At 44.1% G+C, this 18,209-nt stretch overlaps 1 protein-coding gene across 11 annotated transcripts in view; it reads left to right on the top strand.

Moving 5' to 3' along the window:
- The window catches only part of LOC137516318 (prostaglandin reductase 1-like), a 496,699-nt gene that overhangs the window by 380,873 nt on the left and 97,617 nt on the right, over nucleotides 1-18,209 (top strand). Inside the window, exon 1 of one of the 11 annotated variants that reach the window (XM_068234360.1) lies at nucleotides 11,057-11,150. The exons of 9 other annotated variants lie outside the window; for them this stretch is intronic. The gene's annotated coding sequence lies outside the window, so the exon portion shown is untranslated. Of the gene's footprint in view, nucleotides 1-11,056; nucleotides 11,151-18,209 lie in introns of those variants that run through there. One more of the 11 variants, XM_068234361.1, reaches the window with a different exon arrangement.

Here is an 18,209-nt window from a genome sequence, read left to right as displayed (position 1 = left end):
TTTCCAAAGGTGGCATCTGAAACCAGTTTGTACGTGCATAGAATTTATACTGGCGATTTTTGTAAGTGACCGCTCTTATCTGATTTTCATGAGTGTCCTTAATATTAATTTTACTAATCATTTCTCAGAAATACAGTAAGGATCTAAAACAACTTATATAACAATTTATCATCGCTTGCGCAACCTATACACGGAGAATATACATAAAAACACACTGTTAGTCAAGATTAACACACAAACAAGACAGACTTGGACATATATAATTCTAATCACCGTTAGACATAGTTCTTTAACCAATTGTATATGGATTGAACTATTATTCCTTTCTCCCCCAAGGGAATGACAGCCCAAGACTAATATAATATATTATATTCTGACCACGGATGAACAAAATATTTTTCTCCCAGATATTCTGGCAACACAAAGGTACATAAGTTTCATCTATTTTAGGGATTTAGGAAACATTTTGACAGTATTTTGACACATTAATCTAATTTCAGTTTTATACTGTAATTTATTGGCCCTCTATTAAATCAATGTGTCAAATACAAATATAAGATATTGCCGTACCAATAGACAATTTTTATCTAGATAAATTATAATTTATATATTTTTCAAATTTATCAAAACTATTTTTATCAATAACTAATATTTATCAATAATTCTATAATTCTCATCTCATGAGAACAACAAACTTTGTCTAGGGATTTTTCCTTTCTACAACTAAACCCAAACTGTTTCTTAGAATTTAATAACTTTTTTCCTTAACCTTACTAATAAAACAGATTATTATTTACAAAACAAACACAGACAAATAATCGAAAACATCTGATATTTATCTGACATTATAAAAAACCTTACAAAAATAAACTATAATAAACCCATTCAAAACCTAAGAAGAACTACAAGTACCCCAAAATCCATACCATATGGTGCCCTGTTCATTACCCAAATGAACACTATTTTCTTGCCAAAAGAAAATATTTATTGAAGTTGATCAGACTTCAAATTTGTTAGATTTTTCCCAAAAAAATCGATATTTCCCTTAGACCTACTAAGAGAAGCGCAATAGACTTACCAAAAGTCCCTTCTCCCTAATATTTTTTTTTTTTTTTTTTTTTTTTAAACTAAGGCCTTCTAAAAACCTTATAACTTATATAATTACAATTATACTAAAACACCCTAATATCACACTGATTAGATACATGTATAATTGTATATGAAATTAATCTATATACTATACTATATACTAATATATATATGCATATATACCTACATATCCTTTCACCAATGACCTTATTGTTAATGTTTCTTCTCCAAGGGCTATACTTTTTGTACCTATTGTGGCACGTGCCCATTTGTACTTCACGTTAGTAAATCATCCCATTATTATATGTTGGGGTGAGCCAATGATTCTCTTAGTTATACTGAAAGTCTTCCTATACAATAACAATCATCCTCTAATTTCCACCAGCCACAATTATTTTCAAAAGTAAAGTAAAATATTTCTTTACAAATGTTTTTGGATTGTGAGGCGAATCATCTGAATTTCCATTAATTCTTATGAGGCCTCAGTCATTAATAGTGTAAGAATGGCAGCAATTTAAATATTTCCCTGGAAAACCAACAAGTGAATTTTGAGTGGCGATTTTATTCTAAATGCTCCACCCACTTTCCTGAATATTAATCCCAGTCACCCAGTGACCAAGTGTGCCAAGCTTGAGAACCCTGCAATAAACAGTCTAAGAATTGCTGCAGTTTACATTTTGTCACTTAAAATGAATGGCTGAAATGTATTTGGCTTTTTATGCTCCACCCACTTGGTCAAACTGGCCAATGATTGGCCAATCAAAATTAGATTAGTCTATGCACCCTAATGGACAGCTTGTCTCTAGCTGTGGAAGTGTCAAGCTTTTGAATTGTCCTCTGTTGTATTTTTTGTGTCTGTGTCAGACATGCAAGGATTGGTGGATGTCAGCACAGCAGCAATAACTCACCTGCTCGTCCATAAAGACTCTGGGCCCCTTTCAACTTCTTTTTAAAATGTAAGCGAATTCCTTTCTTTACTTAATGGTTAACTACTTCTTCTCGCTGCCGATCGTTAGAGGGGAGATTAATGAATATTAATCGAAGTCAGCATGTCAATGATCGCTGGCATCAATGGACATTGTAATTATGGAAGTAACACGTCCACGCATTACTTCTTGTTCGCGTACTAATAGTATGCTCAGGAAAATAATGTGCGAATAGTAAAATTACACCCACATACATTTTTTAAAATAAAAAAACATACACATACATTTAAAATGAACCCCTTACCTCACACACTCTCCCATAGTTACCCAAATTAAACGTACTGCTTATTGCATTTAAAAAAAATGGCAATTCAAGAAAATACATAAATAGTTACCTTAGGGACTGAACTTTTTTAATATGTATGTCAAGACAGTATATTAATGTTATTTTTTAAATGATGGGCTTGTAATTAGTGATGGAGGCAAAACTGAAAAAAATGTACCTTTATTTCCAAATAAAATGTTGGCGCCATACATTGTAGTAGGGAAATATTTTATATGTTGTAATATTATTTTACATTTTATTTTAAAAATACATTTTATTTTAAAACTATATTGACTGAAAACTGTGAAATAATGATTTTTTCAATGTTTTTCTCATTATTCCCATTAAAATGCATTTAGAATAAAATCATTCTTAGTTTAACCACTTCAGCCCTCAGTCGTTTTCACTTTATGCATCCGAGCAATGTTCACCTCCCATTCATTAGCCTATAACTTTATCACTACTTATCACAATGAACTGATCTATATCTTGTTTTTTCCGCCACCAATTAGGCTTTCTTTGGGTTGTACATTTTGCTAAAAGCTACCTTAATGTAAATGCATTTTAACAGTAAGAATAAGAAAAAACCCCCAAAAAATCATTATTTCTCAGTTTTTGGCCATTATAGTTTTAAAATAATACATGCCTCCATAATTAAAACCCATGTATTGTATTTGCCCATTTGTCCCGGTTATTACACCATTTAAATTATGTCCCTATCACAATGTATGGCGACAATATTTTATTTGGAAATAAAAGTGCATTTTTTCGGTTTGGCTTCCATCACTATTTACAAGCTTATAATGTACTATAATGTAATGTAGTGTTATAATATACATGTACGCTTAGAGGGACGTAGGGGGACGTAGAAGGCAGAAAAAGCAAGGCTTCCGAGAGAAGCTGTCGCTTTTTCTGCGAGGGAAAGCATTCAGTGATCGGCCACCATGGGCCGATTCATTGATTCCTGGGCTAACGATCCGCAGCCGGAAGCGCGTGTGCACACGCGCGATCGGGCACGGGAGTGCACATGGCCTCCTGGATGTAGCTCTACGTCCAGGAGGACAAAGTGGATAATGTACTACCCCAAGAAAGCCTAATTGGTTGTGAAAAAAATTAGATATAGATAATTTCATTGTGATTAGTAATGATTAAGTTATTGGTGAATAATTGGGAGGAGCACTGAAAGGTGAAAATTGTTCTGGTCCAGAAGGTGAAAAACCCCTCAGGGGTCAAATGGTTAAACGCATCACAGAAAGTTAAAAAATAAAGTAAAACTATCCTTCTTAAATCATACTACATCGTAGTGCAGAAACCTGGCAGAGACTAGTGTTGGGCGAACATCTAGATGTTCGGGTTCGGGCCGAACAGGCCGAACATGGCCGCGATGTTCGGGTGTTCGACCCGAACTCCGAACATAATGGAAGTCAATGGGGACCCGAACTTTTGTGCTTTGTAAAGCCTCCTTATATGCTACATACCCCAAATTTACAGGGTATGTGCACCTTGGGAGTGGGTACAAGAGGAAAAAAAAATTTAGCAAAAAGAGCTTATAGTTTTTGAGAAAATCGATTTTAAAGTTTCAAAGGGAAAACTGTCTTTTAAATGCGGGAAATGTCTGTTTTCTTTGCACAGGTAACATGCTTTTTGTCGGCATGCAGTCATAAATGTAATACATATAAGAGGTTCCAGGAAAAGGGACCGGTAATGCTAACCCAGCAGCAGCACACGTGATGGAACAGGAGGAGGGTGGCGCAGGAGGAGAAGGCCACGCTTTGAGACACAACAACCCAGGCCTTGCATGAGGACAAGAAGCGTGCGGATAGCATGCTTTGTACCACCATGCAGTCATAAATGTAATAAAGATAAGTGGTTCAATAAACAGGGACCACGCGGCAACGCTAACCCAGCAGCAGCACACGTGATGGAACAGGAGGAGGCGCAGGAGGAGAAGGCCACGCTTTGTGAGACACAACAACCCAGGCCTTGCATGAGGACAAAAAGCGTGCGGATAGCATGCTTTGTACCGCCATGTAGTCATAAATGTAATAAAGATAAGAGGTTCAATAAACAGGGACCACGCGGCAACGCTAACCCAGCAGCAGCAGCAGCAGCAGCACACGTGATGGAACAGGAGGAGGCGCAGGAGGAGAAGGCCACGCTTTGTGAGACACAACAACCCAGGCCTTGCATGAGGACAAAAAGCGTGCGGATAGCATGCTTTGTACCGCCATGTAGTCATAAATGTAATAAAGATAAGAGGTTCAATAAACAGTGACCACGCGGCAACGGTAACCCAGCAGCAGCAGCAGCACACGTGATGGAACAGGAGGAGGCGCAGGAGGAGAAGGCCACGCTTTGTGAGACACAACAACCCAGGCCTTGCATGAGGACAAAAAGCGTGCGGATATAGCAGCAATGCTTTTTGCCGCCATGCAGTCATAAATGTAATACAGATGAGAGGTTCAATAAACAGGGACCGGAAACGCTAAACCATCCCAGATGTTCATCGGTCATGTTACTTGGTTGGGGTCCAGGAGTGTTGCGTAGTCGTTTCCAATCCAGGATTGATTCATTTTAATTTGAGTCAGACGGTCTGCATTTTCTGTGGAGAGGCGGATACGCCGATCTGTGATGATGCCTCCGGCAGCACTGAAACAGCGTTCCGACATAACGCTGGCTGCCGGGCAAGCCAGCACCTCTATTGCGTACATTGCCAGTTCGTGCCAGGTGTCTAGCTTCATGCCCGGTTTCAGGTCCAGCGGTGCCAGCCACAAATCCGTCTGTTCCTTTATTCCCCTCCAAATTTCCTCCCCTGTGTGCTGCTTATCCCCAAGGCAGATCAGCTTCAGCAACGCTTGCTGACGCATGCCAACAGCTGTGCTGCACTGCTTCCACGATCCTACTGCTGCTGGTGCTGGGTTAGCATTTCCGGATGAGGTACAGCTTTGAGATGCGTTGGAGGAGAAGGAGTCAGAGAGGTAGGTGCTGCTGTTGTTATCCAGCTGTTTGCGGCGTGGGCAACACCCGCGCCGTAGCAGGTGAGGAATCGCTGCCAGGCTCCACAAGGTTCACCCAGTGCGCGGTAAGGGAGATGTATCGACCCTGGCCGAACGCACTCGTCCAGGTGTCAGTGGTGAGGTGAACCTTGCAGGCAACGGCATTCTTCAAGCTTCGGGTTATTTAGCTGACCACGTGCTCATGCAACTCAGGCACTGCAGAGCGCGCAAAGTGGTAGCGGCTGGGAACCACGTAACGTGGGATGGCCACTGACATCATGCCCTTGAAGCTGTTTGTCTCCACCACTCGATATGGCAGCATTTCGCAGGCCAGAAGCTTGGCTATGCTGGCTGGCTGTTACTGCCACGGCCCGGGGGTCATTTGCTGGCAATTTCCTCTTGTGCTCAAACATCTCAGAAACAGACAACTCAACCGTAGCGCTGCACACCGAAGGGCTGTTGGTTGTTGTGTTTGATGAACACTGGGAGACCTCAAGAGCACTAGTCCGGAAAGTGACAGTGTCAGCATCGTCTGATGTTTGTGAATGTTGTGAACCACGCAATGGCTGGGCTACTGCTGCTGCTGAGGCGGGTCTGGTGGTGAGTCTGGTGAACCCAAGGGAGGCAGTGTTGCTGGTGGTACCCTGTCCTGCCGCGTTTGCCCACAGAGTGGGATGTTTGGATAGAATGTGGCGGCTCATGCTGGTGGTGGAGAGGTTGTTAATACTTTTCCCCCTGCTCAGGCGGGTCTTGCACACCTTGCAAATCGCCATGGTAACATCCTCAGTGCAGTCTTCAAAGAAAGCCCAGACTTTAACTGGCTGAGGACTCGGACCTCGTGCGTGATGTGCTGGTGCTGCTTAACCCACTGCTGGACGCTTGAGAGGTCATCCAAGTAATTATCTGGTCCTGTTCTTTTGGATCTGTGAGGGTTGTTGTCCTGGACAACATGGGCAGTATTGAGTGGGTTTTCTTGGGTGCTCCCCTGTGGCCTGTACGTGAACCGTCAGGGGAAACACCTCTTCCCTTGCCCCTCCCTCTTTCACCGGATTTCTTCCTCATTTCACTTATCCTTAAAGTACACGCTGACTGGCAGCAGTACAGTGGCAGTACAGAAATGCTATACAGTGGTGGGTGAGCGGTGTACCACTATTGTCAGCAGTGACACAGAGCACAATGCTATACAGTGGCGGGTGAGCGGTGTACTACTGTTCCCAGCAGACACAGAGTGGAAGTAAACACAATGCTATATAGTGTGGCTGAGCCGTGTACACAGAGTGGCATTAAACACAATGCTATATAGTCTGCTATATAGTCACCCCGAACAGGGTGATGTTCTGCAGAACCCGAACAGTGGCAAACACTGTTCGCCCAACACTACTGGGAGGGAACGCAGATTTTAGTACCTAAACACACGATACAACATGTTTTCCGGGGTCGGACTCTGAGGCACATACAGATGGTCCCGATCATCATCCTCATCATACAACTCTTCTCCTGAGTCTGACCCACCCACCACCTCTGCCACCCCAACATCCCCAGACACAGACCCCTCATCGTCCTCAACATTAACTTGGGATGCTGGCCTGAGCCAGACCTCCTCCTCCACATCAGGCCCCATCATCTCCTCAATGGCAGCCCTCATTAATCGCTCTGGCGACGGACTGATGGACACAACGTTCTCCTCCGGGGAGGGCTGCTGCTGACCACTGGCTGCTGGGGTGGATGTTATAGCTTGCGTGGGGCGTTGGCTGTTGCTGTTGTTGGGAGTGCTGCTCACAGCGGAGGTCTCTGGGGAACTCATGTTGAGCTCATATAGTGGTTGACGGTGAGTGGAGTATTACTGATCCCAGCAATATACACACTGACTGGCAGAGTACGCAATGCTATATAGTGTGGCTGAGCGGTGTACACAGAGTGGCAGTAAACACAATGCTATATAGTCTGGCTGAGCGAGCGGTGTACTACTGTTCCCAGCAGAATCAGAGTGGCAGTAAACAATGGTATATAGTCTGGCTGAGCGGTGTACATAGAGTGTCAGTAAACAATGGTATATAGTCTGGCTGAGCGAGCGGTGTACTACTGTTCCCAGCAGAATCAGAGTGGCAGTAAACAATGGTATATAGTCTGGCTGAGCGGTGTACACAGAGTGGCAGTAAACACAATGCTATATACTCTGGCTGAGCGAGCGGTGTACTACTGTTCCCAGCAGACACAGAACAGTAAACAGAATGCTATATAGTGTGGCTGAGCGAGCGGTGTACCACTATTCCCAGCAGACACAGAACAGTGAACAGAATGCTATATAGTGTGGCTGAGCGAGCGGTGTACCACTATTCCCAGCAGACACAGAACAGTAAACAGAATGCTATATAGTGTGGCTGAGCGAGCGGTGTACCACTATTCCAAGCAGACACAGAACAGTGAACAGAATGCTATATAGTGTGGCTGAGCGAGCGGTGTACCACTATTCCCAGCAGACACAGAGTGGCAGTAAACAGAATGCTATATAGTGTGGCTGAGCGAGGTACACAGAGTGGCAGTAAACAGAATGCTATATAGTGTGGCTGAGCGAGCGGTGTACCACTATTCCCAGCAGACACAGAACAGTGAACAGAATGCTATATAGTGTGGCTGAGCGAGCGGTGTACCACTATTCCCAGCAGACACAGAACAGTGAACAGAATGCTATATAGTGTGGATGAGCGAGCGGTGTACCACTATTCCCAGCAGACACAGAACAGTAAACAGAATGCTATATAGTGTGGCTGAGCGAGCGGTGTACCACTATTCCCAGCAGACACAGAACAGTGAACAGAATGCTATATAGTGTGGCTGAGCGAGCGGTGTACCACTATTCCCAGCAGACACAGAACAGTGAACAGAATGCTATATAGTGTGGCTGAGCGAGCGGTGTACTACTGTTCCCAGCAGACACAGAACAGTACACAGAATGCTATATAGTGTGGCTGAACGAGCGGTGTACTACTGTTCCCAGCAGACACAGAACAGTACACAGAATGCTATATAGTGTGGCTGAACGAGCGGTGTACCACTATTCCAAGCAGACACAGAACAGTGAACAGAATGCTATATAGTGTGGCTGAGCGAGCGGTGTACCACTATTCCCAGCAGACACAGAGTGGCAGTAAACAGAATGCTATATAGTGTGGCTGAGCGAGGTACACAGAGTGGCAGTAAACAGAATGCTATATAGTGTGGCTGTGCAAGCGGTGTACTACTATTCCCAGCAGACACAGAGTGGCAGTAAACAGAATGCTATATAGTGTGGCTGAGCGAGGTACACAGAGTGGCAGTAAACAGAATGCTGAGCGAGCGGTGTACTACTATTCCCAGCAGCGACACACAATGACTGGGGGGGACCCTGGCTAGCGTGGCTGGAGCGCGAACTACCCTGCCTGCCTACCCAAAGCTAAACCCACAGACAAATGGCGGAGATATGACGTGGTTCGGGTATTTATTTACCCGAACCACGTGACAGTTCGGCCAATCAGAGCGCGTTCGGGTCCGAACCACGTGACCCGTTCGGCCAATCACAGCGCTAGCCGAACGTTCGGGGAACGTTCGGCCATGCGCTCTTAGTTCGGCCATATGGCCGAACGGTTTGGCCGAGCACCGTCAGGTGTTCGGCCGAACTCGAACATCACCCGAACAGGGTGATGTTCTGCAGAACCCGAACAGTGGCGAACACTGTTCGCCCAACACTAGCAGAGACTGATGTCCTATAATTTATACTTTGTAAATAAATTTTTACATGCTATTCCAGACAAGTGTTAGCTATTCAGTTTGGATGAATGCCACATTAACATCTTTTAATGGTTACTTGTTGAATGAACAATCACTGACTCTTTCAGTTAAAGACAGCCATGAATAACACACCATAGACAATGAAAAACCCTCGAAGGCTCATAGTGATGATGTCAGTTTAGTGCAACATACTTGTACATGGCTGTGCTCTGAGAGATGCTACAGGGTTGGATGATATGGCCCCTTTCGCTCTGGCAGATAATGAAGGGGAGTCAGATTTGTGAAATATTATTAGTTAGCCTTCGCATTGCATGTCAAAAAGGCTGTTCTCTTACCCACATGCAGGAATATGAAGATAAGCAGTGCTTCTGCTGCACAGAAAAATACATATTTTGACAAATATTCTGCCTGCTTTACAAGGGCAATATTTATAGAACGTGCAGCCTAGGGCAGTCAGTACATATACGCTCCATACCGCAGGTAACATGCCAATATGTTACAAATGTTTTTCATTCTTGATCAGGGTCCTATTTTAGGTCAGTTCAGAGCACTTAACTGCACTAACAAAATAATGATATCTAATCTGCTACTTCAAATATGTGTAGAAGGTTACAATGTTTACATGAATTCCCTGTCCTGCAGGTTTCACATTCTTTGTGTATATGTGTGTGTGTGTGTGTGTGTGTGTACAGTGTAGGGGGGAAAAAACGTTGATCCCCTGTTACATCTGTAAGTTTGCAATTACAAAGAAATGAACAGTTTTTAATTTTATGATACTTTCATTTTAATGGTAACAGAATATCAACCCAAATTCCAGTAAAAATTCATTACATGATGACCCATGATTTGCATGTCATTGAGTTTGCATCCATCTCAGGAGAGATTTTAGCCCTCTCCTCTTTACAGAAACGTTCTTGGTTTTTGCCTGCCACTTGGCAATTTGAAGCTTTGGCACCCTCCACAGATTTTCTATTGGACTGAGGTCTTGAACTGGCTTAGCCCTTGCCTTGGTGGTATGTTCTGGGTCATTGCCATGCTGGAAGACCCATCTTTGGTGTTCTGGCTGAGGGAAGCGGTTGAATACTTAGGGAATATTACGGTGCTAATTATCTACTGACACCCCCCCCCCCCCTCTTCCCAACAACCAATTGTCTTCATGGGAGTGTTGATGGGTTGGGGCTCCAAGTGTGTTGCTGCAAATTTTGGGGGATTTTGGGGGAAAAGGAGTCATCAGGATGTGGATGGTGCTTACCGTTACGAAACTCTGTACTCTTTACAGTGCTGTATAAATACACAATAATAATATGGTAGGACATAAGACTATGACTGTGGTGCGATTAAATTGTGAGCTCCTCTGAGGACATTTAGAAATGAAGGACATACGAAAGAGGGGGATGCATGGGGGGGGGGGATAAAGAGGTAGCGGCACAAAACAGAGATCCTGGTGGGAGAGGAGAAATTCAGAAAGGACTTTCATCAGGACTGCAGACCCACCAGATAGGTTATGTGCCCATGTGGCCCACAGATAAAGATCAGAATTCTGGCAGTGTTATAAGTGGCCAAATATGTATTTTACTCCATTACATGAAAATCAACATATTAAATTACAAACTGTCCCTTTATTTCTTTGTAAGCAAGAAAACTTACAAATTTATCAGAGGATCAAATAATTATTTCTCACAACATACAGTATGTGTATATATATATATATATATATATATATATTATATATATATATATATATATATATATATATATATATATATATATATATATTATATATATATATATATATATATATATACATACACTGAAGTTCTGCATTTATTCTCTTTGTGCTTTTATCTCATTGTTTAGACTGCAGCAGGGGAATGAAGGGACACGGAAGGGGAGGAAAGATTGACAAGTTGACAAGCAGCTCAGTGAGAGTGTAACTAGTGTAACCACTTCACAGGGAGGGGTAAAGTCTCACCCAGAGAAGAACAGGGATATATCCACCTCCGGCTTGGTAAACACAACCTCTGCTTCTGGACCGGTAAATCATTTTATCTATCTACACCTTACTTTAAATTTTTAGGCTTGATTATTGTGAAATACTGAGGCTTGGGCAATAATTGACTAAAAATATGTTCACTAGTCAAAAAACTCAGAATATAAACAAAGTTCAGTCTTTGGAGAAAAGCAAAGAGATTATTTCTTGACGTGCAGCTGTTGCACGATTTTGCTTTGTAGATCGTAAACTATGCCAGCAGTATGCCGTAAAGCAAATCAAGTGGATTATGGACTGGATCCTAAACTGTATCTTCCACATGTCATAATATGAATCTGATGCTAAAGCGTACTTTCATTTTCAGCATATGAAACTGATGCAGTATTAATTTGGTTAACGGAGCTATGGGATTTCTGACACTTGTACCTGAATTTTCTACATATTATATACATAGTAGATACAGTATATCTACACATGAAGACAAAACTGCATGTTTTACCCATTGGTATTGAATTGCTAGGTGAACATTTTATCTTTACTAAAAGGTTTCTCGTAGTTTTGGGAAAAAATGCTACTTCATTTACACTTAAAGTTCATAAACATCATTACTTCCTAAACTTCATTTACACTCATAAAATGTTACTTTTGCTACAGTCTGGTATGACTCAAGTAGCGGATGAAAACTATTTAATCTATTTTCACCTAATGGCCCCTGGCAGTTTTTCAGGATCCCTAAAGTGTACCTAAGATGCCATAATACAAAGATTTGATACTTACCTCCAGCCCCATGAGCACAGATGCATCCCTTGCTGTCTTCATGAGTCCCTCCGTTGGGCCACAGTCATTCCCAGCAAATGTGCTGAGGAGCAGCACATGCGCTGAAGAGCCGACTGGCATGACTGAGACAGATTAACGGGACTGATTGTGGCTGAATGGAGGCACTCGGGAGGACGGTGAGGGAAGCACCGGTGCTCATGGGGCTGGAGGAAGCCCCGGGTCGGAGACAGTCCTATTTTCTGAAGCACTTATTCTTCAAACAGTGAGGCACAGCTTCAGATACGGTTTTACTGCAAATTAATTCAAAGGGTCATTAGCTCCCTTTCATAGTTCAAGGGTTTTTTATTGCGCTTCGGTGTCACTTTAAGGATCTGTCCTGTCAAATCCTTAACAACTACCGATGCCCGAGCATTACTAATCACAATGCTAGTTCCACACCCTGCCAATGGATTGAAGGCAATCCGTTTTTTTTTTCCATTAGTGGTCCCAAACAATAATTTCCGATCCTTCATACGAAGAATCATTTGTAAAAGCATTCGTAAATTATATCGTTAGTGCCCACCTTTATGTAGCTATAAAATAAAGTGTACCTGGAGTGTTGTTAAAAAAAAAAAAAATACATCCACTGGTTACCTCAATAATTGAGGGGGCTTCAATTGGGGGACAGTGGCAGCTACAGGTCACGTCTGAACACAAACAGCAATGTCTGAGAGGGCACATAGATTCCACCTAGAAAGCACAGCTCAAGCTAATGCTGAAATGTCCTCATTAAATGGTCTTCTTAACCTCTTGTATGAATCAGGAATAAAAAAGGTTAACATTTACCTAGTTACCTCAGCATTCCACAAATACCTACATATTTGACTATTATAGAATTGTTGCAAAAACAAGCTGGATTGAGTTGCCACAGCAGTGATCTCAAAGCTAGATTCCAATGACTTAGCCCCTTAAACTTATCTGGTTAAATTGCCGAGCAATATGATATGAACTGTTTGCTTAGTTTATCCTAGTTACATCTTTCTGCAAAACATTGTTTTTTCTTCTATTTTTGTTTTAAGGGCAAGCAGTTAAAAGTGTGCATGAAAACAGTATTACAAAACGTTTCATTTTTTTACCAACATCAGTCCATAAAAAGGTTTTGGCTGCAAGTTGTCAACAGTTTACAGGATGGTCATTTTGGGGTTTAGTACTGGTTAAGTCAGTATAGGCAGTGAATATCAGAAAAATAATCGCTGATACTCAGGTACTTTGGGGATCTGTCAGAAGTGGCGTAACTATAGCCTCTGTGACCCCTGTGACTATGGGGTGCCTGCTCCTCCTCCCTCTTCTGCAGAGGAAGTGCAGTGGAACCATGCAATATTTACCTGCTCCAGCACTGTGTTGGATCAGGTCATGTGATCGGGTGCCAGGTATGCAAGCAGAGCTTGTGGCAGCCGGGTAGAACAGATGAGACCCAACACTGTAATGCACTGTGCTACTTTTCAGCTAGACAAATGGGTATCAAGAGAAAGCCTGTGTGGGTTTTTTTACTATTATTGATCACACTTGTTTGTGTGTTTTTTTTTTTACTGCTACTGGCCACACTTGGGGGGAGTATGTGTGTGTGTTATACTCAATCCATAATTATACACCTGAGATGAAAGATACAAAAAAAATATACATACCTGGGCCTTCCTCCAGCCCCCTTCAGCCTCATCAGTCCTTCGCCGTCCTCCTCTGCCACTGGGATCATTCAGCCGAACATGCTCCCCTGTCATTGCCACAGAACGCTCCGGGCGACAGGATCCCGGTGGGGGTGCGCACTTGGCCGAGCCAGGCATGCACAGAAAGTCCCAGACCAGAGGACTTTCCGGGGCCAATTGCGGATGATTCAGGTGGCGGAGGAGTACGGTGAGGGACCAATGAGGCTGAAGGGAGCTGGAGGAAGCCCCAGGCCGCCCATGATGTCAGGTGACGCCTCCTCCTCAGGCGGCATCCTGGGTCAGGGCGGCATCCCACCCCACTCCCTCCCTGGCCAGTGCTCGTTTGGGTGCCTGGCAGAACTGGAGAGATGGGTCGAAATCATTCCTCCCTCCTTCTCCATGGGCCCCAGTTCTGTCCCCCTTGCAGAGCTGGCGCAGAGGTGCGGGTTGTAATTACCTTACCTGCTTGCTTACTCTAGTTGATGTGTCCCCACTGGCAGTTGTCTCCTCTCTACTTTCTGTTTCCCTGCATGACGTGTGATTACGAGCATCATGCAGAGATCGGGTGGCCAGAGAAAAGACAGCTGCTGGCGGGGGCACATCGAAGGGAGCGAGCGAGCAGGTGAGTTAATAACAACCCACATTGCTGCGCCAGCTCTGCAGGGGGAACAGGAGGGGGGGCCCATGGAGAGGGAGGGAGGAATGATGTCAGACCCCCTCCCCACAGTGGCACCTTACCTATACCTGCAGGGGGAACAGGAGGGGGGCCCATGGAGATGGAGGAAGGAATGATGTCAGACCCCCTCCCCACAGTGGCACCTTACCTATACCTGCAGGGGGAACAGGAGGGGGGCCCATGGAGATGGAGGGAGGAATGATGTCAGACCCCCGCCCCACAGTGGCACCTGCACCTATACCTGCTAACTATACTGTGGGCACCTATACCTGGCTACCTATACTGGGGGGCACCTATAGCTGCTACCTATATTAGGGGCACCTATACCTGGCTACCTACACTGGGGGCAACTATACCTGGCTACCTATACTGGTGGCACCTATACCTGGCTAGCTACACGGTGGGCACCTATACCTGGCTAGCTGTACTGGGAGCACCTATACCTGGCGACTAAACTACCTATACTGACAGCGTTTATTTTTTTGGCTGCACCGCAGCTATAACATGCGGTGCAAATTGTCGGGTGCAGTGCAATCATTCAAAATCAAGTTTGCCTCAGGCAGAAAATGTCCAGAATGGGCCCTGGCCCCAAGTACACATTTTTTTTTTTTCTTATCTCAATTTTACTTTAAGTCATTTAAACGCTATTATGGAATACACCTACCAAAAACATATGCATCAAGGACTACTTTAGATGATATAACCCCCAACAGTAGGTACTTGGCCAACACAGTCATTTAATAAAGGGGTACATGCTATAATAATGTTGAGAAATGCGGTTATACAGCACAACCACCTATACTGTAGTTATATCATAAATATCATGTATATCACCATGTGTTAAGACAAGATTAGATTGCATTTTTCTCCTAGCGGACTGAAAGTGCTTCAGGGCTGAAACCACTTAGGGCGTGCTCCACGGGTGACAACGATCATCAGGGAGCCTTGCCCAAAGACTCCTTACTGTTTTACATAATAGCTTGAGCAACCTTCACCAAGATAATAAGGAAAATTAGTGAAAATACCTCACCCAGGTAAAGGCAAGAGATGTAATAAAACAAATCCATATAAGCACTTGGCCAGTTAAAACCATTCTTTTGGGCCCGGGCACACTAACACGCTTTATATAATATCTACAGTACTGAACAGTATTAATAATACAGGTCTAGGGTCGAATATTGTAAATTATATATTGTGCAAAGTGGGGGAAAAAAGGTGGAAGGGTAAAGGGGAGGATTAAAAAAAAATCTTCCTATTGGGGTGTCTAGAAGAGGTACTGTAGATGTAGTGTATAGTATATAATTTTGCTCTGATTGTATCATATTTCTGTGCCTTTGACATACTTAAGTCAAATTGCAGAACATTTTCACTGTACCCTTTCTTAAACAGTGTTGTTTTTTTTGTTGGTCAAAAAAAAAAATCTTCCTGTTGAAAATGTCAAGGTGACAAAATGTCTTCATAGGAGATTAATTTGAATGATGCTGTGTTACCGTGTATAAGTCAGCTCCCTCTATCCACAGAGCATTGCTCTTTGAGCAATACAGGCTCAATTGGTAACTATTATCAGAGGATACTCTGCTAAAGGGGAACAGAAAAGCTCCCACCCTTTTGCAAAGCCTTTGTCCTGAGTAGAGATGGCTCGAACCTCCGATTTTAGGTTCGTGAACCTCGAACGCAAACCTCCGCAAAAAGTTCGGTTTGCGCAAACTTTTCAAACCGCAATAGACTTCAATGGGGAGGCAAACTTTAAAAACTAGAAACATTTATGCTGGCCATAAAAGTGATGGAAAAGATGTTTCAAGGGGTCTAACATCTGAGTTTTTGCATGGCGGAGTGGGATACACGCCAAAAGTCTCAGGGAAAAATCTGGATTTGACGCACAGCAGCGTTTTAAGGGCAGAAATCACATTGAATACTAAATTGGAGGCCTAAAGTGCTTTAAAACATCTTGCATGTGTATACATCAATCAGGTAGTGTGATTAGTGTACTGCTTCACACTGACAGACCAAACTCACTGTGTAATGCACCGCACACAGCTGTTTGTGTAGTAACGGCCATGCTGGACTGGTGAGCACCATGACAAGTGTGCAGGTGATGGCGGCTTTCCAACCCATATGGTCGCCGGGCTGAGGTAGCTCAAAGACAGAACAGTGACTGTCCAGCTGATCGAATTTGGTCTGTCCACAATGAAGCAATGACCTCATATAGCCGTCGGTCATTGCTTCATTGTGATACGCAAGCCCCTTCACCGTGGCAAGGTAATGATCACGAAGGGGAATTGACACATGTGCATGCCTTTTGTTTTCTTGTTGCAGCTGCAGTGCAGCCAGAAACATTAGGCAGGCATGTACACGCACCAGAAAAATTATTATAGCGGCTGCTGCTAGCAGCAGCCTTAAAAATTCAGAAATCCGCCTGGAGTCCTGGAGCCTGTTGGTGGTGGCGGTGGCGGAGAAGGCAGTCAAGCGGCCTGCAGGCAGAGATGCTGTGTGTGGACCGACTTAGTCATGGGGTAGGCAGTCATTCTGTGTGTGGGGACTGACTTAGTCTTCAGGCGGGCAGTAGCCCTCTGGGATTCATGCCTCATTAATTTTGATAAAGGTGAGGTACTGAACACTTTTGTGACCTAGGCGACTTCTCTTCTCAGTGACAATGCCTCCAGCTGCGCTGAAGGTCTTTTCTGACAGGACTCTTGAGGCAGGGCAAGACAGAAGTTGGATGTCAAATTGTGACAGCTCTGACCACAGGTCAAGCCTGCGCACCCAGTAGTCCAGGGGTTCATCACTTCTCACATTGTCTACATCCACATTTAAGGCCAGGTACTCAGATACCTGCCGGTCGAGGCGTTGGTGGAGGGTGGATCCAGAAGGGCTAAGGCGAGACGCTGGACTAAAGAATGTCCGCATGTCCGACATCACCATGAGATCGCTAGAGCGTCCTGTCCATGCCTGCGTGGACATGGGAGGAGGAGGATTACTGGCAGTGGCACCTTTATTCCGTTGTGCTGTGACATCACCCTTAAATGCACTGTAAAGCATAGTTGTCAGCTTGTTCTGCAAGTGCTGCATCCTTTCTGCCTTCTGGTGATTTGGAAACATCTCCACCACTTTGTGCCTATACCAAGGGTCTAGTAGCGTGGCCACCCAGTACAGCTCATTCCCCTTGAGTTTTTTTATACGGGGGTCCCTCAACAGGCTGGACAGCATGAAAGATGCCATCTGTACAAATTTGGATGCAGACGTACTATCCATCTTCTCTTGCTCTTCCTCAGTGATGTCAGGTAAGTTCTCCGCCTTCCCCCAGCCACGAACAATACCACGGGAAAGTTGAGCAGCACAAGCCCCCTGTGACACAGTGCTGCGGTTGTTCTTCCGCCTCCTCCTTCTCTTCCTCCAAAAAAACATATTCCTCATCATCTGACTCCTCTTCCCCACACGACTCTTTCTCCTTCCCCCTCTGTGCTATCGCAGGTGTTGAGGAATCATCTGTTTCTGCTGAAAATTGATCCCACAACTCTTCCTCCTGTTCACGCTTCTCTACAGCTTGATCCACCACTCTACGCATGGCACGCTCCAGGAAGAGAGCATATGGTATCAAGTCACTGATGGCACCTTCACTGCGACTCACCAGGTTTGTCACCTCCTCAAACAGCCGCATGAGCCTGCAGGCATTTCGCATGAGTGTCCAGTACTTCGGCCAGAACATCCCAATCTCCCCAGAGCATGTCCTTTGACTGTAGTTGTAGAGATTCTGTTTGACGGCTTTCTCCTGTTGTAGCAGGCGGTTGAACATCAGGAGCGTTGAAAATCAGCATTGAATTTGTTTCTCCGCTGAATATCGGCAAAGTGTGCCATGGAAGTGTAAGACCGCCTGAAATGCCCACACACCTTCCTGGACTGCTTCAGGACGTCCTGTAAGCCTGGGTACTTAGACACAAATCTGTGAATTATAAGATTCAGAACATGTGCCATGCAGAGTA

Source organism: Hyperolius riggenbachi, chromosome 1 (genome assembly GCF_040937935.1).
Source record: "Hyperolius riggenbachi isolate aHypRig1 chromosome 1, aHypRig1.pri, whole genome shotgun sequence".
NCBI lineage: Eukaryota > Metazoa > Chordata > Amphibia > Anura > Hyperoliidae > Hyperolius > Hyperolius riggenbachi.
Note: the sequence above shows the minus strand (reverse complement) of the source record. Positions and strands in the feature narration are given on the sequence as shown.